At 41.1% G+C, this 27,146-nt stretch overlaps 2 long non-coding RNA genes across 18 annotated transcripts in view; one reads left to right on the forward strand and one right to left on the reverse strand.

Annotated features, from left to right (window-relative positions):
• The window catches only part of LOC132247771 (uncharacterized), a 97,979-nt gene that overhangs the window by 22,786 nt on the left and 48,047 nt on the right, over window positions 1-27,146 (reverse strand). For 9 of the 16 annotated variants that reach the window (XR_009459181.1, XR_009459177.1, XR_009459182.1 and 6 more), the window contains 2 exons: window positions 19,208-19,308; window positions 4,426-5,530 (listed from right to left, as the gene is read on the reverse strand). This is a non-coding gene — a long non-coding RNA (uncharacterized LOC132247771). Of the gene's footprint in view, window positions 1-2,764; window positions 2,855-4,425; window positions 5,738-19,207; window positions 19,309-27,146 lie in introns of those variants that run through there. The other 7 variants (XR_009459188.1, XR_009459189.1, XR_009459187.1 and 4 more) reach the window with 5 other exon arrangements.
• LOC109282583 (uncharacterized) overlaps window positions 662-27,146 on the forward strand; it is a 105,783-nt gene continuing 79,298 nt past the window's right edge. For both annotated transcript variants that reach the window (XR_009459192.1, XR_009459191.1), the window contains exons 1-4: window positions 662-1,210; window positions 2,770-2,877; window positions 23,667-23,769; window positions 25,828-25,988. This is a non-coding gene — a long non-coding RNA (uncharacterized LOC109282583). The remainder of the gene's footprint in view (window positions 1,211-2,769; window positions 2,878-23,666; window positions 23,770-25,827; window positions 25,989-27,146) is intronic.

Consider the following 27,146-nt stretch of genomic DNA (forward strand, 5'->3'; position numbering starts at 1 on the left):
ACATTTTCAAACCAGTTTATGTGCACTGAACATCTGTTCTGTTACAGATTTAAACCAGTTTCTGATCACTTAAACCGGTTTATGTGTAATGTCTGTCCCTAGCCCTAGTTATTTGGTGTCTATGTTTCCCAATGTGAGGAACAATCCACATACCTTGGGAGAATGTTGCAAATGAAGCACACTGTACCCGCCTCCGTTCGATTAGGAGCTCGCGCGCCGCCTTAGCCCGGGCTCGGGATCTTGTGCCCCCGAGCTTCATTGGTACGCCCCAGGGTTTACCCCGGCTGGTATTAAGGGGGACCCCAGAACTCGCCTGCCACGACTTTGATGACTCTCTCAGTGGGGGGTCTTCCCTTGGGGTATCCCCTGGTGCCGGCACGCCTCTTCGCAGGTACTCTCGGGGCTCCGTCCTCCCCTACACCCTGGCCATACGCCACCTCAGGTCTTCCTGTCCTGGCCTCTCACCCATCCTCGTCTCGTCCTCTCTCTCGGCTCGGGCACCCTAGCCCCTACAGGCTGTCTTCGGGCTGGGTATGCCTCACCCAGTTGGAGGGTGCTGCCCTGACCCCTCCTTCCTTGGGAGGCAGCCGTCCTCTCTGCCTCCCCCAATAGTCTCAGCCACCATTACCCACTCCGGTGGCTCCGCAATACCGGCTACAGCTGGCCCCGCTCTCAGGGTAGCTGCTACGCCTCACGCTGCCTCAGGTGTTGGGTTCCCCTCTGGCTGCTGCCCCACCTCTGGGGGTGACTTCTCCCTCTGTCTCTTCCCTTCTGGGTTCTCCGCTGCGCTGCTCGCAGCCTGCTCCGCAACACCGGCTACAGCTGGCCCCACTCTCGGGGTAGCTGCTACGCCTCCCGCTGCCTTGGGTGGCAAGTTCCCGGCCGGCTGCTGCCCCGCCTCTGGGGCTGACTTCTCCCCCTGTCTCTGCCCCTCTGGGCTCTCCGCTGCGCTGCTCGCAGCCTGCTCCGCCTCTATCCGGCGGGGTCCTGCACTCCACGGGTGGCGGCTGATCCCCTGCTCGCTGGAGCTCCGGGCTCCTGCTCTCTCCCTCCAGCCGCCCCGCTGCTTCGGCGGGGCCGCCTTTTGTTCCTCCCGGCCGGCGTGCCCCACCCCCGCCGCTCAGCCGCAGCCGGATAAACGCCCGGCTGATGGCCCGCGCCGGCAGCGCCGGCGCGTGGCTTTTCTTCGGGTCTTCCGGCCCTGCGGGAGGTAAGCAGACCCCTTGGCCGCCGCGGGGGTCTCCCGGTGCCCCCGCTCCCCTGGGACACACACACTAATTGTGTAAAGCACTTTAAGATCCTCAAATGGGATAATGCAGTAGAAGTGTAAATTACTATCGTCATTCAGCTCAAGGTGACCAAATTCTTCATTAGGTTACTTTAGATATTCTGTTACTTTAGATGGCTCAATCAATATTCCTTCATTACTGATCAGAATCTTAATTCATGCAAATCCTGTGGGAGTTCCTGTTCCCACAGATTACTCAGTGGCTTTGAATCATTCATACTTACTTCTTTATATACATTTTCAGTGACAATAATGTGGAACGACTGCAGCATTTAATGCAGCATAGCTTGAAAGGGAGCTATTACTCAGAATGTGGAACCTGAGAGTAGAGGTTTTAGTTCAAATGGAAACTTTATGGAGTAGATTTCACTCCTGGTCCAAAACTAAATGTCAGCTCCTTGTAGATTTTGAAGTTTGCTGTTTGTTCAGCCCCAGAAATCAGGTGATGAACCAGAACTTCAGGCCTTCAGAAACATGCATTTTATGCCTTGGAGAAGTTGCTTCCCCTTCCTCCCTGACACCCTTCCCCCACCTTTCCACCTTCCCCCCTCCCCACCAGTTCTTTCTCCCTCCTCATTTCCCCTTTATTTTTTCTTTTTCTTTAATTTAATGGATGGTGTTTCGTTCTGCAGTGAGATTTAACGTATATCACTGTGGAACAATTTCAATTGTGGAAAACAACAAAAAGCAATATTTCAATATTTTTCAAGAAAAGGCTTCAAAGGTTTCAGATCTTTTTAAAATGTTTCTGCTTTATTTTGACGTGGCATAAAAGTTTTGTATGCATTCTCGCATCCGCTATTGTGACAGCTGTATTTAATGAGTGCAAAATGATCAGAAAAACATCCTTTACTGTGGGTTGCCATTGCCAGCTGATGACAGGATAGAGGCAGCATTGTAATGAGAGAAGCAGTGAGCTAGTTCATATAGCTATTGATGAGGTGTTTCTACCCCAGTTGTCTAGATGCACCTTTTGAAGGTATTGCAATGGCCACAATACCTCAAAAGTTCAACCAGTCTGTTTCCAAGTAAAAATTCAAATGTGTGAAATTAAACTGGAAGTTCTTAGCCTGAGGTCATGAAGGTATTTGGCTGTGACATACTATTTGTGGATAATACAATCAGTTCTCCTAAGAAACAAAAATAAAGCCTCAGTCTTGTCTATAAATACTGTCTTTACAACAGGACTGATACTGAAAATAAAACAAAGATCAGTGGAGATATTAAAAATGAAACATTACACAAACAATTTGTTTTTTAATATATATGCATATTCCACATCAGGGAATGTTAGTCTAAACTGGGAGCAATGTAAATGGAATCTAAGCAGATTTAGAAAGGGGGGGGAGGGGGATTCCTTTTTTTTTTCAAGGCTACATCTTTCCTGACTTCTTCTGGTGACTGTTAGCTTATCATGCTTTTGTACAGAAGATCTAAGTATCTCATTCTCTCTTGCGTCTCCATATGGTACCATTTTCCAGCTATTCTTCCTTCGGTCATGAGATGACAGCAAGAATGGATTGTCAAACTGGACCATTATGACAATTTCCTCTTGGGAAGAAAGTCCTGTGGGTGTTTGAAAGCTTACTGTAAGTTATATTTGATTAATTTATGCTTCTACTGACAAATAATTAGGTCAGCAATTAATTTTAAAATGCAAATGAGCTACAGGCCTTCATCCTGTTTTAAGGATACTTACCCTTTGTCGTCAATTTTTACTTTTGTTAAAGTCTTAATGGATTTAGTTGGGGGAGGGAATGAAATTATATTTTCTAATGCTTTATTTACTTGATCATGTTGGACTTTTTTCAGCAAATATTGACAGTGAATGTTTATTCAGAAGTGATCATGTGTGGTGGAATTTAATGAATAAGAAAGCCTAGCAGTGTAATATAGAACCATATAGTTAACAATATCTTTACACATTTCTGCTGTGAAATATGTGTCTATCTTGATGGATCAGACACAAATAAACTAAAGTCAGTAACTGGTGCTCTTCAAAGTCTTGTATACCTACTTAAACGTGTCCTAAGGAACCATGGTTCATTCAGAAAGGCAAATATATTCAGTAGTATTACTGATCTGGTTCTTAGGGTTCCTGCCTACCATTATATTTTAGGGCCTTTATAATAAAACAAATACAGTTCAAAGGCTCAGTCATTCCCACATAAACCTAATGGGAATTGTGCTATCAACTTTACAGGTGATAAGGGCTTTAATACTGAGTTTTATTTGTTTAAAAACATTCAGTACTTGTATAAATATTCAGAATTCATATGAAATCATAAAGAAATTCAGCCTACACGCCTGATTTTGAAGTCTCTGTGCAGTTATACAACTTTTAATATCTACTAAAATGGGTTGATTTTATGTTCATAAAAGAGGCATTCCAAACAGAGGTGGTTACAGTATTTTGGATAAATAGTCGATTTGCAAAAAAAAAAAAAATAATGCAGCTTCAGATTCAACTGAAACTTCATGAATTCATGCCAAATTTTGGCTTCTGAAAAAGGAACAAAATTGACAAGATTGAAACATTTTATTTTGACATTTTCAAAATGAAATATTTCAATTTTTTGTTTCAAAACAACATTTGGAAACCAAATTTGCCTAAATGTAGGGGTTTTTTTTAAATATAATGTAGAGAGAACAGGGTGTGGGTAGTTATATCTATTTTCACACGCTTTGTTGTGTGTCTATACCATGCTTGGTGCTATTCATGCCCCTAAAAACTTAGATTCCTATAGACCCCATTTCTCTGGATGCAAATTGTATACCCCCTCTCAAAAAACAGTCCCTGAGCTTTTCTAGTGAAGTAAGTAAAATATTTTATTTAGGACATAATCCCCTTTTCTTTCCCAGATTTTTGAGAAAGAAAATTACAAGCGTAGCTGGATTGGTGGGGTAGATTAGACAATGCTGTCTGGAATTCACCAGCTTGATAATCCCAGAAGGGAAGGAAGTTTATTTTCACTCCTCAGGAATTTCCCATACCAGTTCTTACTTTTGTGTTGTTCTTTTACTGCCACAAGCGATCATACTTTTCTTTTACAATGGAGGAGATCAGCTCTTAAACATGTTCGTGGAATAAAATAATTTCCTAATAAAAACTGGAATAAGAAATGCACAGGCTCATATGTGTTCAATGCAAATTTAATTGTGAATGAGAGCATTCCAGATTTTATTTTACATGAAAGACTCATATATAAAATACAAGATAACATGGCAACCATGAGAGAGTGTATGAAGGCATCTATTGGTTGAATTAAAATGAAGAAATAAAATTATTTGGATGATGAAAGCTTGAATTGATCAGAAAGTGTGCATTAAATACAGCAGAAAGGTAAAGGAAATAAACATGATGGAGCTTGATCATGAGGGTTGAAGGGTGTCCAGCAGTTCATGGGATCAGGCTGATAACAGTGGCTTGATACAACTGTAATAGAGAACCAGATCCCGAGAGACAGAGAACCTGAGTTACGAAGGCACAGGATCTCTCCGGACCTACCCCATAGTCTTTTACATAGTGATCCTGATAAGGATTATACAAATACATATGGAATGTTGTAAATTTAAGTAAAGATGATTATTTCCTCCAGGTAGTAGCTGTTTATATCATAAAAAATTAATAAAAAGTAATATTAATAGAATACAGCACTCTTAAGATTGAAAGTCACACTAATAAATTTTGCATAAAGTCAGTTGTTTCTGTTTGAATAATAAATCTTTCCAAATGCCTGATCCTGATTAAGTAGTGTAAAAGGATATACTAAGCTACAGAAAAGAATTTTGAGATATTTTAACGCCCAAAAAAGAAGAAATTTCAGGATATTTTATTGACAATTTTGTATGTATTTGTATTAAAACTGTAGGACTAAATATTTTACCTGCTTTATGAAAGCTTTCTGCTAGCTTCATTCTGCTCAGTCTTGTTTGTTCTATGGTTATTGTTTCATGTAAATAAATGACACTTCCATCATCACCTAGTCTGTCTTTCTCCCTCTATCCTTAGAAACTTAGATTTTATTTTTTAAATCTTCTCTGGAGCAATGACTGAGAATTATCTTTTCAAATCAGATGGTCAGGTCCCATGAGATGGTTTTTTCCTTTAGTAGCAAGAGGCTAGATGAGGCCTGATGGGTAGTTTTGCTTCCTGTTTTCTATGTCTTTGGACATGATTCTGATCATAATTCCAGTGAAGTCAGTGGGAGGTTTATGATCAGCTCCGAAGGCCACATGTATCTAAATATGAAAAGCTGGTTAAAAAAAATAGCTCTTCTAAGACTTTGCTGATATCATAGGATTTCTCCTGAGCAGAAAACAAAGTGAAATAGTATTTTTTCTCAGAAGAATTGGTGTGGTTTCCAATGACCTCAGGATATGGTTCCAAATAGTGGTTCTCATCTCCAGTTAAATTGCTGCCAGTATAATCCCTCCAGTGGGTACCTGCTTTGATTCCAATTGATGACAATTTGTATTCTTGAAAATTTATTTGTAGAAAGTCCTGTTCTTCTCTTACTTACATGGGTCCCATTCCAGAAAGCATCTTTATGTTTTAAACTCACATAAGTAAGGCCAGAATTGGATCAAATGTTTTTTAAATGACTGAAGTTTAATTTTCATTGATATTGCTCACAACAGCTTTTCTCTGTACTTAACTTAGTGTCTTTAATGTATACATGTATGCATCTGATTGTCATTTGCTTTGTTTAATGACTTCTTAGACGCCAATCTTACACTATGTAGGAAACAGACCAATGTCATGTTCCACCCAATACTACCCCTGTGTTGGTACCTTCACCCACAACTTTCAGCCTTCTCACAACCCCTTCCTTTGTCTCCTGTACACTCACATATTAACAACACATCTTTATTTTATAGCTACCTGCAATGACTGTCTTCCCAACCTCTTAGTTCATCAGCCTCTTCTATTTACTCATACCCCTCCTCTTAACATTGAGGCTTCCACTCTGGTGCCCTGTTGATTACCACTCGGAGTCATCTGGGGCATACTGTGTACGATCATAATATTTTAATAATGAAACATGTTCAGAATTAGAAATGTAATGAAAGATCTAGGCTTTAGAACAATCATGAACAAAATGAATATTTAAACTGTTCTTCATAGCTTATCCATTGCACAGCTTAATCCATTTACACCATTTTAAACATTTACTTCCTTTATCATTTTGTCACCGTTTATGTGTAGGCATCACTAAATCTGAAGCAATGTCAAACCGATCTGATATTGCTTAAAGTTGTGCAGTGCAACAATATACCATTTTGTTCTGTTTTTCTTAGTTGTGTAAATACAGACAACATTGGCCAAGTCCATTAAAGATATATCTCATCCTGTCAGAAAATGTTCTACAGTGCCTCTTAAACGTGTGTCTCATCCAGCATAACTCCCTTTAACTTTTTCAAACAATAACATTTCTTTATGCAATACATGTCTTTTCTTATTATGTTTTCATTAGTGTCTATTAGTCTGTTCAGCGAGATCCAATGAGTAAGTGGACACAGACCACATAGAGGAGTTAAGCCTTAAATTCCAAGGTTTTGACTCTGTTCCCTAACACAGGGAAGAGCTAGCTTTTAGAGTGGCAAGCTGCTACTTGTGACTCAGTCACTGCCACAAGCTACCACCTCAGGCCACTGCTCCTCTCCCCAGGGCCCCGCTCTACAATGCTCAAAGTGCCTTCTGCCACCACCACCAGTTCCTATCCCCAGCCGCAGGGAGGAGGTGCAGATTCAACAGTGACAATAAGTAGTGTTTGTCGTAGGAAACAAGAAAGAGCATTAACAAGGGCTACAGAGGGGTGCGCTGCAGAGGGGATCAGCAGCACAGCACAGTGGGGGAGCAGGGAGATGCACCAGGCTGAGCTTCATGTTGTCAGTCCCCCATGCCCACTGTAGGCCACGTCCAGTCATTGTGCAGGCTGGATCCAGCCCATAGTACATAGGCAGCTAAGCCCTACTCTAATATATGTATAAACACAGACCAAACCAAGTACTTCAGAATGGTAAAGAACCTGATTTTTCAATATGTAGTGATGGTAACAGAGGTAGCTCTGTTAGCAAGATGAGTCACTCAGAGGATGGAGGTTGTGAGGTTCTAAGCAATAAGCTATACAGAGTGTGCTGCTGCACAGTCACCCCATGATTCAAGGGTGCTCTTGTTATGGGCCCCATCTCCAAATTAGGGAAAGGAACCAGTGCAATCCCTACCCTTCAGAGCTCAACCATTTGGGAAGAAGGACAGTACTGGTAGTTTATCCTTTAAACCAGCCTGAAAAAGACCCCTCAACTGCAGAACCTTCCATACCAACCAGGGCAAGTGTTACAACTGTGTGACAGGGGGGTTCCTGGGGCCAAGCTCCGTGGCCCGCCCGCCTGTCACCATGACAGGGGGCCTACTCAGGGCCGAGCTCTTCGTGGCCCGCCCACCTGTCTCTGGGCAACCGCCCGCCTGTCTCACCCGCCACGCCTTTGATGATAATTGATTCAATCAGATATCAATTAAGCAGGAGGCTGCCCATTAGTGCCCCAATGCCAGGGGGTGCTCTGCAGCTCCGACCTCCCCTAATACTGCAGCCCAAGCCTCGCAGATGGCATCTTGGTGTTCACACAATCACCGGCCCCACACTGGGCCCCAGAATCATCCACACAGGACCCCTCTACGATCCTCTCCTATCAGGCGGCCACTCCGCCATCATCCAGGCTACCTAGCCCCCCTGAAGCTACTTTCCCCTCTCAGGTGTGGTCCCCCCAGGACCTTCGGCCACTTGCCCTGGCCCACCTCCAGGCCAGTCAGGACCCCAGGCCCCCGGCTCTTGGGCCCCCCCAACAAACACATGGGTAACCCACCCAGTGGTGGTGGGAGCTAGGGGTTAAGGCGCCCCAACCCACCTTTCACCGGGGTGATAACTGGCCTGGCATTTCCTGGGGGCTCCCGCACCACTGAGAGCCCCACCAGGCCACCCACTCCCAGCAAGGTGCAGTTTCAGGTCATGCCCAGGACCAGGAGCCTCCTTACCATCCCCTTGCAGCTCCCCCTTACCTCTGGGTCATTCACAGCAGCCCTACAGCCAGGCAATGTTGCTGCCTGGCCTCCAGCAGCTCAACTGCCCTGTTTAAATAGGCAGCCCTTGTCTCAAAATGGCTGCCCTCCTCAGGCACCTGGAGGCTGCCAGCTCCAGGCCCTTAAAGTGGCAGACACACCCTGTGCTCTGCCACAAACTGTTTGCTGATATGTCCTACTAGTGCTTCTGTAGCCGTCAGTAAAGCTGTGCAGTAATAATAGCTCTATTTTTACAGCAGAAGAGAGAGGGGAGATGCATTAAATCCAGACAGAACACTTACCCTCCCTGCCAACTGCCAAGGAGTAGCACTACAATAACAGGAAAGCTATGGAAAGAAGCAGTGAAAACTGTTCATACCAGTGTTTGTGGGGAGTGACTCCCCTGGCTACAGAAAATCCTCTTCCCAAATGCACAAAAAACCAGCTCAACACCTTGCTCTGATTCCCTGCTTTGCCAAACCCCTTCCAGCACCCAGAACAATTAGGCAGCTAGAAAATCCCAACTGGCAAAAACAAATCCCACAACCCCCAGCTGTGCAAGTTATGGAAAAGTGCCTCAGGCCCCACACATGTGACTTCACAGCAAAACCTAGAGCCAGCCCTGAGGGTCTAGTGCAGAGAGCAAAGTAATACAACTGCTATTATAATGTGTATAAATTAGAACCCTTCTGGTTTTAAGAAGGTATCGTACCTAGTAAGCCCATTCTAAGGCTCTTTTAACTGTAATTCTTTTAAGTGTAAGATTTTCTGTAGACGATGCTGTGTTTCTTTTTTATCCATTCATGTCACTTTAAGCTTTTTATGCTAGACTAGTTTAAAACTTCCAACTTAAACTAACATGAAAGGGCCTTAAAAAGTAAATAGCATATTATATCAAAAACAAATAGATTAAAAAGTGAACATCTATAGCCATTATATTTCTTCCCGGCAGAGTTTAGTTTTCTGCACTATCTGAAACTATTTGACTGGCAGATCTGGGCCAAAGGCATGTAATGGGCCTTTTGCTTTCTTTTCTTCCTTCTCCAGTAATAAATAATCAGTTTGGAGAACTGATAAAAACAGACAATCATGGCTACAGCATCACTCTAACACGACCAAGCAAATATGACACATTTATGAGACAGATTTTCTAATCTGTTTCTTAATCACAGCGCCTTCTTTTCAGATCAGATTTTTTTTAAAAGAAAAAGGAAAAATATACATGTTGTGTTATTCTGTGATAGTAAATACATATGAATACACATACACAATTAGGGTGATACAGATTAACCAAAAATTACCTGACAAGTTGAAAAAAAATGTTATATTATCTTTTCAATTTATTTAAAAAGGAGAAAGAAACCACATGTCTAGAACCAGCAGAGGATAAAATACATTGCTTTCAGATAAATTGCCACCAAAGGTAAAGAAATTAATATTCTGAAGTTGGAATTTCCTTGCCTGTATTTTAATTTCCAATAACACTTTCAAAAGCCAAAGATTTTTAATCATGTTTTGGTACCTGCTTCCCAATCTGATTGATAAGAAGAAGTCGTTTTAGCACTATTTTTCCCCATCATTCCTCCAAAGGTAATGGAGTTGAGGATTTCTTACTTGATCTAATGGCAATAGCTTTCCAATAGACATGCACAGAATCATTGATTAGTTTGTCCTCTCCTTGTTTGCGTTGGAACACTGTTCAATTTACACCAATTAAAGAATGCTTGGTTTGTGTATTGAAGAATAATTAAGGGATGGAATTCCCTATAGGCTGCTAAAAATGACATCTGACTGGAATGGTGATTACAGCATGAAGGCTGCATTAGTATTTAAATAGTTTGACTGCTATACAAAATCATTACAGCATCTCACCATGAAAAAGAGCATTAGTTAATTTTGTCTATAACTAAATTATTTGTATGTCTTTGCCAATCACTTTAAACAAATTTGACAAGGCTAATCTTAAAATAAGTGTTCAGAGTTTGGCTTACCAGCAGCTAGAGCACCATTTAAAATAATAATGATAAAAATATATAAACAGTTCAACTAAAAATAGTAATACAAATGAACACTGGAGCTCTTTCAGAAATACTCAGATGACTGCTAAACATAAAAACCTATTTATTGCCAAATGTGAAAAACACAAGGTAGACGGTGTGTTAATTCCATAAACATCAAAATTTCACTGACACTAAACACACCAGAAATTACAGTTTTTCCACCCCCACAGTTCACAAACCATTGCTCACTGGCCTTTGAAATGCCTGATGTTATTCATAGAATGAAATATCTCGAGACCCAAGCAGTAGGATATTAGTGTGTGGGCAAGAAAAATAGTCCCCTTCATAAGATCTACTTTATGAAGTGCTCCACAGAGTAAAGAATATGGAGAACTATGGATCTCCCACATCCTTTTATGGCTTTCTTAGACAAATTTGTTTTCTTGTTTTGTTTTGTTTTGTTTTGTTTTGTTTTCATGAATTACAAGGTGGGAAGAATTTTTTTTTTTTAAAGAAAGCTTTGGGCATGATGCTTTTATCCTTCATTAAACCTTCCCCTCCAGACTTTAAAAACACCATAGATTATCGTATCCAGTGTAATGATCCAAAACGTGACAGTAACATTATTGTAATGTATACTGCTTGAGGCCATTCCCGTAGAATATTTACTTTTCTGTAACTTATTTAAATGTAGCGTGTTTATTTTACTTTACTTAGATATGGTAGTATATTTTATAAGGTCATCCACCCACTTTAAGACCTCATATTGTGGCCACCATCCTTCCTTTGAAGTTTTATGCAACTCTACTGGAAGGTCATCAACACTCCCTTTAATTGATCAAAGAGTTCACTGTTAAGGAACATGATAAGATTTTTCCATTTAAGCCTCTAGGGGCATAAAACATCCCATATATCTGTAGAACACAACCACTGACTTGCCTTCCATTTTATTTTAAATCTTAAGAAAAGCCTCCTTCACCAGTGATATAGGTCTGTGTACCCAACTTTTGCTTCAGACCTCCTGTTGTGATCTCTGGCTCTGCTATAGGTCTCTCTTTATGACTTCCTTTGGCCCTTGTGGAGTTAGGTTAGTACTTCCTTTCAGCAGCCTTTACAACAAGGCTGATATAAGGGTATATTCTTCCTTCGACCCATGAGAAGAATTCCCATTAATTTCAATAGGAGCTGTACATGCATAAAAGAGAGAACTGTGCCCGGGGGAGTAGTCATAGAAGATTAATGGCAAGAGGAGAGAAGTGGTACAGTGCAGGCAGAACAAAATCAGAACCAACCACACAAATAAAGCTGGACAAGAGTTCAATTTTTAAAAGTCAGCCCGAACGACAGGAAGGCTTTGAAAAAATCAGGACTGTTTCAGTGCACTTTGGTGCACACTGGCTTTCAAGAGACATGAATAGAAAGCAAACAGTACCTCTCTTTTCCTACCTCCTTTCACAGGTCTCACTGGCAAAGGAGGATTTAGCACTTAATTCCTGTACTTTTATGTGGCAAATTAGGAATTTGCACCTTAAAAGGAAATTACTTTTCAAACTCTCATAAATTCTTGGATTTTATTTTATATTTTTTAATGGTGGACAACTTTCTTTGCCTTCATCTCCAGCACATAATAAATAGCACTTGCAATTAGTTCATCTTAGAAAGGTGTAAGGAAGTGGAACTGGCCAAAGTAAGAGGTTTTACCATTCCTTCTAAGGGAAAGCTAAGAATGTATAGTATGCTTTAACTGTTTACTCTCCGCAACACTCTTCAGTGTGCACATACCTTATACACTAAATCAAAATCCAAGTTGCTGCTTAGGAAAATGTAATCTGGATGGTGAATAACTAGTGGACAAGTGGATCTAAAAATGTAAGGACCAAACTAAAATATAATCAGTTTTTTGTTTGTTTAGGTTTTTTCTTTTTTCTTTTAGTTCAAGATTGTCTAAAAATATAGGCACTTATGATGGCTTCATACCTTAGCTCCAATTATGATTTGATTGTTATGAGTGGTGCTGTAATTGGTGGGAAGGAAGGTGGAATGAGAGTGAATGAAAAGGAGAATGGCCAGTGACTCTTTAGAAGGAAGAATTGACGGTGTGACTAGTTCTGGAATACAAAGATCTCTCTGTCTGCCTGTCTCCCTGTTAGGTAGTTGCTAATTATAGGTGCACAAAAGGATGTGGTTGCAGTGTCATTGAAATGCCTTTCTTGGTGAGGATGAGGCAATAATAGAAGGGTTTAATATGATTGTCAAAATTTACAAAGATTTGAGATGAGGATCTCACTCCCTACATTAGAGTACTTCAGAAATCACAGTCATTGGGATAAGCTGGAAAGGAAGTTAGTAAAAATCATTATTTGATTTATTATTGAGACATAGTGGCATGGCTGCTCTAATTTATTCCAGCTTCTCTCAGTTCTTGGTTCTTGGTGCCTGAAGAGTCCAGAAACAGGCAGTTTGGCATACCATTTAATCTGTGGAATGCCATCAAGAACCAATAAACCATTGACCAGATTCTGGTTTTGTCTAAGATTGAGTTGCCCATGCTCTAGTGGACAAAATAGGTGTATATAGAGCCTATATAGTGAAGATGAATTACAAGACCACCTGAAGTTGAATGTAATATAAATGTGTCACAAACAGAGAAGTTTCTGGAAGCAGTGGTTTAACGTGGTGTTGCTGTTACACTTCTTGGGGTTTAAGCGTTTGGACTGGTTAAATGGTAATAACAATAATACATATGTCTTTGATCTGTAACTGAATTTAAAACAACCCACAATTCAGAGGGGCATGGATCTGAGGTTTAGTTGGGGTTTATCTCCGCAAAAATTGTGGCAAGTAAAATGCAAACGGTATAGTTTTATTCAGTCATGTACATGCATCCTCAGATTTAAAAACTTGGATTTTGTTAAAGCAACTGGAATTTCTGGGTTCTAACTATAAGAAATCTTAAAGGGTTAGTCTCTCCATAGGGTAGCTGCACTGCACTTGCTTAAAGTCAGACACCACTAATATTTGTGTGTCAAACTGACAGGCAAAAATTGTGGGACTGAAAATCAATAATTGCTTCCTAAAATTTTGGCCAAAACCCATAAAAGCTAGAGAAATGTTAAGTACCCTCTTTGTCTGAGGAAGGTGATAATGGTTAGAAGTACTCACAGCCTCTATAAAATCCACTTCTGTCCTTTAAAAATATATATATTGTAGTGTGAGTATCCTGCAATCCAAAATTCTTCAATAACACTATTTTAAGCTAGAATATGTGTAATTGTTGGCTTAGGTTCCTACCATATTTATAAATAAACAGAACTTTCCAGTCTTTCAAATGCAAATGGTCCATTAAGTAGTAGCGTACACAGTCTTGCAGAGATAAGGATGATAATAATATCCAGGTAAAAAATTGTTTCTATAGCTTGTCTTTTAAAGGTTGTGTAGCCTATTGGAAAAAAATATCTAACAAGCTACAACCAAAATGCAATGTTCCTTCTCACCGTTCATATATGTAGATCAGTGGTTCTCAAACTTTTTAAACTTCATTAGACTATGAGCCAGCAAGGTACCTCAACAAATGGCAGCTCATAGTTTTCACTTGTTTTTGGATTACAGAAAAATAATTGAGCAATTCTTCTGTTGCAAAGAACTCAGAAAGTTCACAACAGGTCTGAGTTTATCATGTGCATCATGTTTGCAGACCTAATAGTGCTAACATGTGGTGTCCCGCAACACCCCTAAAAAGATCTCAAATGCATGTCAAGATGCCACAACACCCTGGTTGAGAATCACTGATGTAGATAAATTGCTTTCCTACTAATACTAAGAAGACCTTTGCAAGCTCAGAACTGAGGAGGTTTCCAGCACAATGATCTGCTTCAGAGCCCTTTGGAGAGAAAGACCTGAGTCATTAAGTGCTTTCACATGCAAGTCTAGATTTGGATTCAACTCTGGTGTCACATTCTGGACCCTTCTCTAGCAGCTAAATTAGAAAATCCTTTTTTCCATTTCATATTTGGCCTTTCCCAGAGATCATTGCTCAGAACTTCAAAATACTGAACATACTGCTCAGAGAGCCTGGTTCTCATTTACAGTGTTGACCTGACCTCTAGTTTTCACTAAAGTAGAGAGTATTGACAAGAATGTTACAGACACAAGCAAATTTTGAGTGCACCCATAGCTAGTTTGTGAACATGGTATGAATTCCAACTAACTTTAATTTTGCATATGTTCATGGTTTATGTCAAATTTTGTGCACATCTTATTTTCAACATGCACTCTGACTACTAAAAATGTTTACTAATCACTCATTTTGCATCTATCATGATACCTCCCTCAAGGGAGATTGCCTCCACTTTGTAATATGCCCCTAACATAAGTGTCTCCTACTGGCAAAAGTGAGCAGCATATTGAATGAATACTGTGAAGAAACAAGGTGATAACAAACATGTTAATTTTACTAGAAATAGCAAATTCTGGGAGATTTAAACACAGTCCAACTTGCAAAGATCTTGCCACTTTAAAAATAAAATCTTATACCTCAAATATACATTCTTATCTAGCCCTCTCAATAACATCTTTGACATTTTAAAGAGGGCAGTAAGCCTACAAAAAATTATTTGTGATTTCTCTCCTTCTTAGTGAAGAAGATAATTTGTGCATTGGACTCATGGAGAAGGAAACATAAAAATGAGAGCCAGGCCTATCAGGCCCTAGATCAGTAAGTCTCAACCTTTTTGCCTCAAGGCATCCCTCAGTAGATTCAGGGCACCACTTAGCAAATGCCACAATTTTGATTCTTAGTTTTCATTCATTTTTGACTACAGAAAAATAATAGAACAATTCTTCTGTTGCAAAGAGCTCAGAAAGATCACAGCAGGTCAGAATGTTTCTAACAAATGAAATCTATTGAAATCTCTGGGTTTATGTTAATGTTGTGTAGCACCCTTGAAAAGATTATAAAGCACCCCAGGATGCTTGGGCACCCTGGTTAAGAATCACTGGCCTAGATGGTTGGACCAACAGATAGAAAGGATGGATACAGGATGCTTTCTGATATCCTTCTGTATCAGTAGGTGATTTTTCATTCTCTGAGAGTGTGATGAAGACCAGGAGACATGCTCTGCCTTCCATTAAAGGAAGGGCACTACCTGTTTCACAAAGACACTAATATTCTTCTCAGGCGTCTTTAAAACAATAGCTTAGTATCCAGTATGAAATAAGAGAATGACTGGGATATAATCAATCCTTGTGATCTGCCATAAACCCTCTTTGTAATGGTTCATATGAATTGCTTTTATTATTTTCCTTAAAGCTATAATTTGTCACGCAGGCTAAGTTCCGTTCCTGGTGGAAGTGCTCTATTGCACTTTACTTAAAACGCTAGAAGTTACAGTGCAAACAAACCAAACAGACATTCACTGTTTTGGAGGGGAGCCTTAGAGCCTGCCTGCATTGGCTGCTGGGGGCACTCCCATACACCTCCCAGAATACTGCCCAAGTGGCCCCTCTTCCCAGCCCCACATCTTCCCCCCTTCAAGCTGGCAATAGTCAGTAGCTGCTGCAGGGAGAGAGACCTCAGAGCCCTTCCCCCACATCCCCAAGCCCCCTCAAACAGCAGCACGTCACTGCCTGGTCAGGGCTGCCGCAGGGTGAAAGACCCCAGAGCCCTTCCCCTGCAACCCCCCACCAGGCAGCAGTGTGCTGCTGCTTGGCCAGGACTGCTGCAGGGAGAAAAAACCCTGGATCCATCTCCCCACAGCTCCCCTACCCAGGCTGCACTCCCCGACCCGGCAAAGACAGCTGCAGAGAGAGAGACTTTGGACACTCCTTCCCACATCCCCTCAGCAACCAGCAGCACACTGCTGCAGGGAGGAGAGACCCTGAACCCTTGCCATGCAGCCTCCCCAGGCCAGGGTGAATGCTGGGACAAAAACTCCCCTTCTCTCCTCTCCCCTGCCTCCACCCATCCAGGCTGCATGCCAGGCTGGAATCAGAGGCTATCACTGACAGCTGAGAGAGCAAACCTTGTGCAGAGTCTTGGGCACAGCAAAGGAGCTCTGCCTGTGGCTAGAGCATAGCCCTGGAATGGTGGAAATCACATTGTATCAAAATGGGTTCTGGCACAGTTCTTTGATAAAGCACTCTAACAGAAAGTGCTTTAGGTTAGTACACATCCATCAAGGGTTAACTTAGAACATAGAACATGATCCACCATTTTTAAATTGCTCTAAGAGCTGTGAAGATCTGTTCACTTATGGCTTTAAAGTGCTTTCTGCCTGCTTAATACTTGATACGTGTAATGTCTCTATCTAGCTACAAACACTAACTCTAGAGGAATTTTTACAAATAATTTCCAAAATTTTATTTACAGCTATTTACATGCTTTTAGTTCCCATTTGGGAGGGGGGGAGGAGTGGGTTTTAATGTTTTATTGTTCCTTTGTAATTACTTCAGATTTTGTGATAGTATGTGATGAATGCCATATCCCAAGGCTGCTATTTGTTCTAGTCGCTGACACAATACTCTCAAACTGCTCTGAAAAAGACACTGTAATGTACTGTGTCCATTTGTAATATCTAAACTATATAAAATCTACACTACCAGTTAAACTATGTTTAATAATGGCTCTATATCTCCCATCCATTCATAGCATTCTGGCTGTGCACTGAAATACAAGTCTATTTGCTGAGATTTGGCTTACATAGTTCTGGTTGGCATCTAAATATAGTATAAAATACTGAGAAAATATTTAAAGATAAAAATGTAATATCCCCAGATGATAGAAATAAGAAAAACAACAGTGGTCTGTTTACATTAAATCAGACCTACAGCTTAAAGATAATTTCTGCAGAAGGAGGTCAGGGATGGCAGACTTTAGTTTTCTACATATATTTATGATGTATATTAAAAGACAAAAAATAAAAGTTACATTCAACAAGGACAAAATAACATTATGCTTTGGACAAATTAAAGATGGATTTGAACCAAAACAATGAATCCTAGAAGTTTAAGAAACTTGCAGACCCTCGATTTCAGTGGAGTTTTGCCCTTTAAGTTCTTAATCAGGTTTCAAAATCCAAGTTTTGATACTCAGCACTGAACTCAGGTGCTTCAATGAATCTCAACTCAATTAATAAACTATAGGAAGTACAGGATAAAGCTCCCTACTCCATCCTAAAATCATATGCTTAAGTATTGTTGAAATACTTAAGATTTGATTATGCCCTTTGTTTCAAATACACAAGTTGGGAGAGGAGATGATAAGGGCAGCTGTCTGTCTGAATGCTAAAAAGACCAGCTCAAACTATGATCATCTCTATTTTGATAGACATGTCCCTGAAACTGGTTGTGGGAATGGTTTCCATATGTCTCAGTGTTTAACTGACACCTATGCCTACTTGCAAAAATCTCTGTATTGTTTTCTGTTTATGTACTTCATTCTACATGTGCAGTCTAGAACAAGCTCTTAATTATTCAGATTTACTAAGTATAAAATCATTTTTTGAAAAAACTAAAGACCTACAGACAGATATGTGAGTAATCCCATTGAAGCCAATGAGATTAGTTTATAGCAGTAAGCACTGTGCTCAGTAGTGTCTGGAAAAAAAACTGGCTGTATGATTGGCAATATCAGAATTATCTTCTGAAACTTCTGGGTTGAAACAGCATGTGCATGACCAGAAAATATAATAAGCTATGGAGAATTTTTGCCCCATTTCTTATGTTCTAGTTCTGTCCCCTGTGATCATTAATATTGTGTTTGTTGTTTGGATATTTTTATCTTTCTTAAAACAGAAAAGGAGTGGGAAGGAATTGAAATAGGAGGGCCTACAGAAAGGAGAATATATTTTCAGCATTTTGTCTCACACAGTCAGAATTCCAGAGCATGAGAATCCTTAATTCACCTAGGATACATGCAGACATTACACTTAGATCAGGGGTGGGTGGGCAATTATTTTGGGCAGAGGTCTGCTTACCGAGTTTTGGCAAGGTGTTAAGGGTCACAAGGGTAGCCCCGCCCCTTGACAGGTGCCCCGCCTCCTGGTCACCATCTTGGACCGGAAGTTCCACCCCTAACCTGTGACCTTTGCAACCAGAAGTCCCTCCCATTGCCCCTAGAAATATTCCTTTCAGCAAGGGGTTTTACCATCTCAGAACCAGAAAAATACCAAATAACATACTAAAAATCAAACATCTACTACAACATTCATTAATTTGATTTAAAAAAATATTTTTGTCTTGATTTGCATGTGTTTCTGTAGTGTACATAGAGGTCATTGTATAATAGCTTAAAATGTAGTCTTACTCTTTTATGTTGGGGTGAGGGGGTATGGGTGGGTGGGTATAGGTTTGTGGGGGCTTTGGGTGTGTGGGTATAGGAGAGGGTGTGGCTGTGTGGGGGAGTTTTGGTGGGCTGGATAGGCATGGAGTATGTGGTTGTGTGTGTATGTGGAGTGAGGGAGAATGTGGGTATGTGTGTGGATATGTGGGGTGTGGGCGGGTATGGGGTTTGTGGGGGATTGTGAGTGTATGGGGAGAGGGTGGCTGGCTTCTGAGTGCAGCCCTGGGGATGCAAAAGCCTAGGTGCTCCCCCAGCCGTGGATCTGCGATTTCCCTCCCTACTGTAACAACCAGGCCATTTTTAGCCCTCCAACCTCCGCACCCCCAAATTAATATCCTGCCCCCCAAATCCACCAACTGTCCCCAGAGTTGCCAAAACCCCAAACCCTCATGGACCCATAAGCCATGCCCCCATCCCACCTGCCCCTCCCCCCCACCATAGCTTCATAGTTAAACCCCCCTGCATACCCGCCAGTTACCCTTGACCTGTTTGTATCTGCCCCTCTTCCCACCCAGACTTACTTAGATTGCACTCCTGATGCATCCTCTGGCACTGGCAAATGTGTTCACAAGCTGCATGATCATAGATCATAGATCGGGTCCCAGCAACATGTGTACACTACCTGAAAGTCAAGCCACAGTCTTAGAAAATCTGCCATCTTTTAAATAATTTTCTATAACTCAAAGCCTAGCCTCCATTCTATTCTGGTATATCTGTGGCTAAACTCTCAGTCCATAAAAATGGGTATCTCTTCCTGGCCAGTTCCTCAACTGCTCAGTGAAACAGTTCTGATTTATGCTAGATAGGAATTTAACCTATCTTCTTTTTTATTTGTGACAGATGTACCATGAGGATAATAGTGTTCATTTAATACATTGTCCAAGTAAAATTCTCAACATGTGGCTGCAGAAATATGCAGAAATATTCTTTATCTGAGCCATTTCAGAACACTTGCTGAGAATCTGGCCCTGTGGATGGTTGAACATAATTCTATCTTTGGGTTATGGATCCAAACCCCCTCCCCATAAGAGAGCATCACCAATCCATATGAAATGGGTCAACTGAGTAGAATGCTGAGATAACAAAATTAAATAGGCTTCTTGCATCATCTTTACTAGAAACAAGTGTGCAGAAATTCCTGTGCCAAAGGCACTTTGCAAAAAAAATCTGAGTGTGGCCTTTACACAGATTGAAGTCTCTAAGGAGGAAGTTACAGAGTAACTTGAGAAACTCAAGTGCAGTAAATCACCACATCCGGCTGTTGTTCATCTGGGAGCTCTAAAGGAAATAAAGTGAGAAAAAGCCAAGATACTGACAAGGGTACAGATTATTTCCCTAAAATCAGCAGCGGCCCAGGAAGGCAGGAAAATCCTATTACGCTGCCTGTCTTCAGAGGGAGGTAAGGAATCGCCAAAGAACCGCAGAACTTCTCCATCATTCCGGGGAACATGAGAAGTAATTTTTAACAGCAATTAAAGATAGATGTAGTCTGATGAGTATACACTGATAGAGACAAACCTACATGACTACCACAGGAGAAAACTCTCTCTATTTTACTGGAGTACTCTGGAAAAAAAATAAAAGAGCAAGTCAAAGAGGATAGACTCATAAAAATTATTAGAGAAAGGTGACAATTTGCAATGTACTTGAATATTCAAGCTTCTGCAGAGAATAAAAGATAACCATGAAAGTGTTCCATTTTTTTTGCACTGACTACAAACTGATTAGCATTTCCCTTCCTAGGTGGTCAAAAAAAATGAAGAGTGTAATACCCAATAGGTTCATATTAGAATGAATGTCAGGAAATAAATTAGTCAAAAACCAAACTCCATATCTTTATACACACTAACTTTGGGAGTCCAGAATCCATTCCAGATTTGGATCCAAATTTCACATCTGGTTCCCATCTTACAATAGGACAACTCAAACCCTGGATTCAAACTCCATTAAGCTTTGGGGTATTAAAAATGCAGATCCAAAATATGCAGCTCCAAACCATTTAACAGTTGCATATGAAACGTGTGTGTGTGAGAGAAGGAAGAAATTAAATATAAAATCAAAACAACTAAAGTAATGGTTCATAGTAAAAAGTGAATTAATTTAGATACTACATCATACAAAAATTTGCTGTTGACATTAAATTGCTGTGGTTGATGCATACTGTAAAGGATTATGAGCGACAGAGCAGCATGAATCTTGTTGGGGCTTTTTTAGCTCAATTTCTGACAAATATTGTGGTTGGTTTGGATTTGTGTGGTCTCACACTCCTTCACTTGCACTCACAGTTTTGAGTTCATTCACTGGGTTAGTTTGCAGGCAGATTAGAAGGTTTGGGGTTACCCACCACCACCCCACCCACACAAACACAGAGCTCTTTAGGTTCATCAAATGTTGATAGTTTTCAAGAGAAATCAGAGGTAGGACTAAAATATAAGGTGTGGGACATTTTTGGTTGGTTTATTGTAGGCTTGGAAGAGGCTTTAGAAGGTAGGTTATTGTGGGGAGGAACGGTTGCTCTAAAAAGCAGATATTTACATTTGCATTTTGAGCCAAATCTTCAGCTGGCATAAATCAATGCAGCTCCAAGAAGTTCAGTGTATTTATGCTGACTTATAGCATTCAATAAGCAGGCGGTATCGGGGGGGGGGGTGCAAAATGGGGCCCTCGGACCAAAACCAGCCCATCAAGGGATTTTGTCCATTCCGTGGCACGTCCTTCAGTCCCACATAGCCCAGGCTTTGGAGGCAGCCCAGGCTGTGGCATGTGCAGCTGGTACCAATGTCCCCAGCCATGCAGCAGGGCTGGGGTGGTGCAAACCAAACTCACTTCCCAGAAGCCCTGACTGTAGCAGCTCCTTCCAGCTGTGACTCTTCTAGACCTGGCCCTGCTACCCAGGTACCCCAGCAAATCCACCCCACACCCACTGCCAGAGGTGAGACACATGTGGGCAGCGCACGGACAGATTGGGATGGGGCCACAGGCAGATGGGGAGCAGTGTTTGGGAGCGGGACACGCAGGCAAAGCCAGGATTTTGGGGTAGGATTGCAGGGTAGTGACAGCACGCACCTGGGGCCACAGCCAGATCACGGCCGTGGCCAGGGCCAGGGCTGGGGCAGAGCTGTGATCTGCTGCCTGCATAGTCCTGCAATGGCCTCTGGTTCTGCATTAGGGGCATGCGGGGAGTGAATTATGGTTCTGCCCTGGGACCCCACCCCACACTGTCATCACCCTAAGACCTCAGACCCAACCCTGGATGCAGCTCCCTGCCTGCCCAAAGCCCCATCCTATCCTCCTGGCTACATACACTGCCTGCCCTTGCCCACAGAACATCTCAGAGGTGTGCAGGGAGTGTATCATGGCCCTGCCCTCAGTCCCAGGCTCCAGCCCCATGCCCCATAATCCCAGCCCTACCCTCACCCACCCCTACTGCTTCCAGATGTTGCTTCCTGCCCACCTGTGCCCCCATTCCAGCCACCTAGCCAAGCACAAAGCAGAGGCACTTGGGGAGTTTTGATGCACTGTTGCATGGGTGTGTGCTGAGCTGGCCTGCAACAGCGCACCAAACTCCTCTTGTCCTCTTGTGGTCTGTAGGCCCAAATAATTGCCCACCCCTGCTATATCTCCTTTCTTAAACATAGACAGTTATATGCTTTGGTAGGGGTCGGTAGGACTTTATTTATTTGTTTAGTTAGTTTGTTTTTTTATTTTAAATTCTTTTGTAAACTGTAGGCCTTAGGAGTTAAGGCTCCTTCATACCTAGTTGGGGGAGATGTGAAGGTAAGGTATAAGAAGAGAAGGACATCTAAACAGATGAAAAGAGATGATGAAAGGAATAAAGGGGTTGAGGCAGGGAGGAGGCAGGATCAGTGCTAACCTCTCAGGTTCATGCTATAGTGCAAAGGAGTCAGGCCACTTTCTGCTGCTTGCAGCTGACAGCCAACAAAAATATGCCATTCCTAGAAACAGGAAGGCAAACTGGGATTGAGTGACAGTGGCTTTTGAGAAAATGGTAAGTCACTAACAACAAGGTGGGGAAGAGTCTGAGAAACAGGACAAAGAAGTGACTGCATCCGCGGCACAGTAGCTACTAAGGTCAGAGACTGTGCTTTAGTATGTGCTTGGACCTGAGCAGCAGGACCATGATATTGATTGGAAAAAAACAGGCCATATGATTTGCAATATCAGAATTATCTTTTTCTGAAACTTCTGGGTTGAAACAGCATGTGCACTTGCATTTTCTTGCTCAGTAGACTAATTTACTGCACTACTACTAAATATGAATTACAATAACCATAGCAGGGGGCAGCGGCCACTTATGGAGGAAGAGGAGAGCCAGCTACTAGAAGAGATGAAGACACTGGCTGAGCACATAAGCTGGGCATCAAGGAGTGAGTAAAGGCCGTGGCTGAAAGCCAGCAGAGGCTCACTGCCAAGAAGTAGAAGATAAAAGAGATTCACCAGAAGGAATTGCTTTTGGCAACTCTTCAACAATTGACAGGGTCCCTGGTCCAAGTGGTAATGCCAGTGGTAAGGGGCATATCCAGCATGAGTGTTCATGATGGAAACAGATGCAGGCCTAGAGCAGGTACTCTACAGTGGGTATGTCTACACTTGCGCTTTACTGCACAGTAGACTAATTTACTGCACAGTAAAGCATAACTATATACATGTGTGCAGCAACTGGGCCAGTGTAGGCTAATTTATGGCACCATTGGATAGTCCCATCAGACACAGTACTATCCAATGGCAGAGTAAATTACTGCACTTAAACACACATGTAGACAGTGACATTGGGATTAGTTTACGCCAGCTCAAATTGCACCAAAGTTTATTCAGTCACATTAATTGCACATGTAGATGCATCCAGTGAATGCCAGGTGCCAATGAAAAAAGGGGAATGGCCACTTAGGAGCAACACCTCCTAACAAAATGAGCACATTATCCTCCTACTTTGTCTGCTCTATCCCACCCTATCCCTAGGGAGTCAGAGGAGGGACATACACTTCCAGCTGAAGCAGAGGTGAGGCAAAGGGCAAACATTCAAACCTTTGTCCCAAATGCTTTGGATCCCTCAGATGAAAAGGTAAAGTATATCTATCCTTTAACTGTAGTAAATACTGTTGTAGGGTTGTTGGTTGTAGCTGTGTTGGTCTAAGGGCATAAGCAGACAAGGTTTTTTGGGTAAATATATCTTTTATTAGACCAACTAAATAATTGGAAACATTGTTCTTTGGAAGCTTACAAGCACAAACACCCTTCTAAACACCAAACAAGGGTGTTTGTGCCTGAAAGCTTGCAAAGAACAATTTTTCCAACTATTTAGTTGGTATAATAAAAGATATCACATTTACCCTGCCAAAAAAATTGTATGTGAATACTGCTGTGTATTTTAACGTTTGGTTGATATAACCATTGCTTGGTCTATTTTTTTAATACCATTTCTCTCCACCCCCCCCCCCCCCCCGCTAGCCCTTACTCAATGCCATTTTAAGGCCAACTTTTCACCCAGTTTTGCACATATAATCCCCATGACATAGATACATGATCAACAGCCCACCATTGTAGCTGCTCCTCATGGAGATTTTAATAGCTACTTCATAAGCATATTATAAGATTTAGTTAACTCATGTTTATAAATTATTTTGGGATGCTTAAATAAAAGGTATTATAAATGCAAAAAGTACTATTATTGCTGTTAAAGTTATATAACCTGAACGTTAGTTTTGCAAGATTTGAGTTTGATACACACCAACAATGCTTTGCTCAATTTTTGTCTTGTAATTTTTTGGTGAATTCAAATTAAAAGAGTTGTACTCCAGATATATTTCCACTGGTAGTTTGAGGCTCCTATTTGCTGGGGGAGGGTAGGAGAGGTTGAGTTCAATGTGTTCATTGGGAAAGGTCACTATAGACAAAGCATTTTGTGTGTCCCTAATTGGCTGAGCATAACCCATATGGCATTGTTAAAAGAAGTCATTGCATCCCATTTCTTAGAGAAAGGTAGAATATGTATTTTTCCTGAATTCCCCTACAGAGTTAAAAAATGAAACTGTAAATTTATCCTGTTTCATTTATCATACAGTGTCACTGTGTAATCAGGTAGAGAGTGGAGAAACTCAGGAGGATCTGTTCCTTTTTATGCCAGTCCCCACACAGCGTGCAACTTTGCAGTATGGCTTTCTTGACAAGCTCTGGCCCAGCATATTCCATTTGTGAGTTTGCTCAACCTGAGCAAATTCATTGGCAATTAACAGTCTATGTATTTGCAATAAAATTCAGGCAAAAAGGAATGAGTTCTTTCAGCGAACTTCTGGCTTTGAACACCAATCTAAATTAGGGTTGACAACAAGTCTGTTCTGAACAGAACTTTAAAGGGCTTGCATAGTTCTGTTAACCCACTATAATAAAGAGTCTCCTCCAATACCAAGATATGCCATATGGCTTCCTGTTATCATTGACTGATGGAGGGTTCTTGCCTATCTTTTATGAGCCAAATTTTTCCTTGGCATAAACCAGTAGAGGTCCCATTTATATGGATAAGAGTTGCATTCCACGTGTTAATTTGTTCTTCTCTATATATGCTTACACATGTACATGTATGCTTCCATGTCTGCATTTTCCATGGAAACATTTTCATTGTCTTGCTACATTTTCATTGCTCTGCACCTCCAATGCAGGTTTTAACCAGTTTTACTAATTAGTAAATCAGCCATAGGAGGTGCATGCTCAGCACAACAATAAAGCAGCACAGGATCCCATTGTATTACATATTTTTAATGGTCTGGGTTATCTTGTGCCCCATGAAACAAAACTTTATGAAAAATGTATAGTAGACAGTAGAATCAAAGCAGCAAAGAACATTTATCCCAACCTCAGAAATATGGCTTCAGCGTAATTAATTAACATATTGTGTATCCTCTGGATTTTGCAGCATAAAACTCTTTAGTCATTTTAGGAGACCCAAAGGAAAGTCCAACAAACCATGAGTGACAGTTTTACTAGTAATTTTTGTCTATCAATATCAGTCCTAGTTATTTAAAGGAGGTAAATAAGCTGTATATAAAAATGATCTTATTAGAAACCATTATTTTAAAAGGTTGATCCCACGTATATTAAACTCCTGAAAACCTGTTCTACACAGTTGACCAATTTAAAGAAGCTCCTGCTGATGCACAGAAGAAGGAGTTTGCAGATATCATTAAACATCGCCAGATGAGGCTGCAGGTAGCCAAAGCCTTCCTTAATGAAAATTTAAAGAGAGCAGATGAAAATGGTATTCCTTCAATCCAACACAACACTGAGGTAAGGACATTCAATTATAACCAAGATCTAACTTAGCACTAAAGAGGTGTTGTTTGTTGATCAGGATTTACTGCCTGAAGTGAACTGTTAGGCTTGTGACTCGCAATATAATTATTTCTACAATATACTATACTGGCACTTAAATATATTTACTAGACAGGACAATATGTTCAGTTGTTTTTGAACATGACATAAACCACCTAAAGCAAAAAAAAATTAAAAAATGAGCGTGTCTGAGCCATTTTTACCCCCCACTGTTGTGGGGGAAAAAGAGATTCACAATGGCATGCACATATTTCAACAACAACAGGTTACAGAGACTGTCAGAATAAGAAGTGGTACAAAAAGAATAAGTAATTTTTGTGTGTTTTCCTACCCAGGAATTTTAATGAATTTATCCCAGAGGGGTATCAGCATGTATAAATCTGAAGGAAAAGAGGGCCCTGAGCACCTTAGAAGTTCAGTTCTTGAAATGAGAGTGGTATCATTACCTCATGAAAACCTGTTACCACAGAAAGTATTGACAAGCTAGTGTGCATTAAGAGAGCATGAAGAATAACCAAAAGACTGACCAGGAAAGATTAAATGAGTTAAATATGTATAGTTTGGCTTACTGACAGCTAAGAGGAATATCACAGTAGTCTAAAGATACTTACTTAATAACACTATGGAAGGAATGAAGGAATAGGATTATTTAAGAAGGTACAAAGGGACATAACTAGGAGTAATAGGATGATATTAAGGAAGGAAAAATTTCCTGACAGTGAGATCCATTAGGCAGTGAAATAGTCTCCCCAGGGATGCTCCATCACTTTGGCCATTTAACCTAGACATACAAAACACTAGAAAATATGCCGTGTGAAACAATTTTGCATTGGCAGGGAACTGGACTGGATGACCTAAAAGGTACATTGCTAATTTCTGTGATTATGTTATCTTAACTCTGATTTTCCTGGCTTGAGTGGTGAAATCATTGTTATTTGAATGTATTTGTTTTCTCTGGGTCTAGTCCAGCTCTGAGGCTAGGTACAGACATTCAAAAAGCATGAGTCTAATGCAGTCGAAATCACACATTTTCTGTAAGCCACCTAGTTTAGATGGGTAGCAAACAGAACACGTATTTGCCCTTTGGTGGAAGGGGAAATCTTAGCCTGGGCT

The sequence above is a fragment of the Alligator mississippiensis genome, chromosome 1 (assembly GCF_030867095.1).
Source record: "Alligator mississippiensis isolate rAllMis1 chromosome 1, rAllMis1, whole genome shotgun sequence".
Taxonomy (NCBI): Eukaryota; Metazoa; Chordata; order Crocodylia; family Alligatoridae; genus Alligator; species Alligator mississippiensis.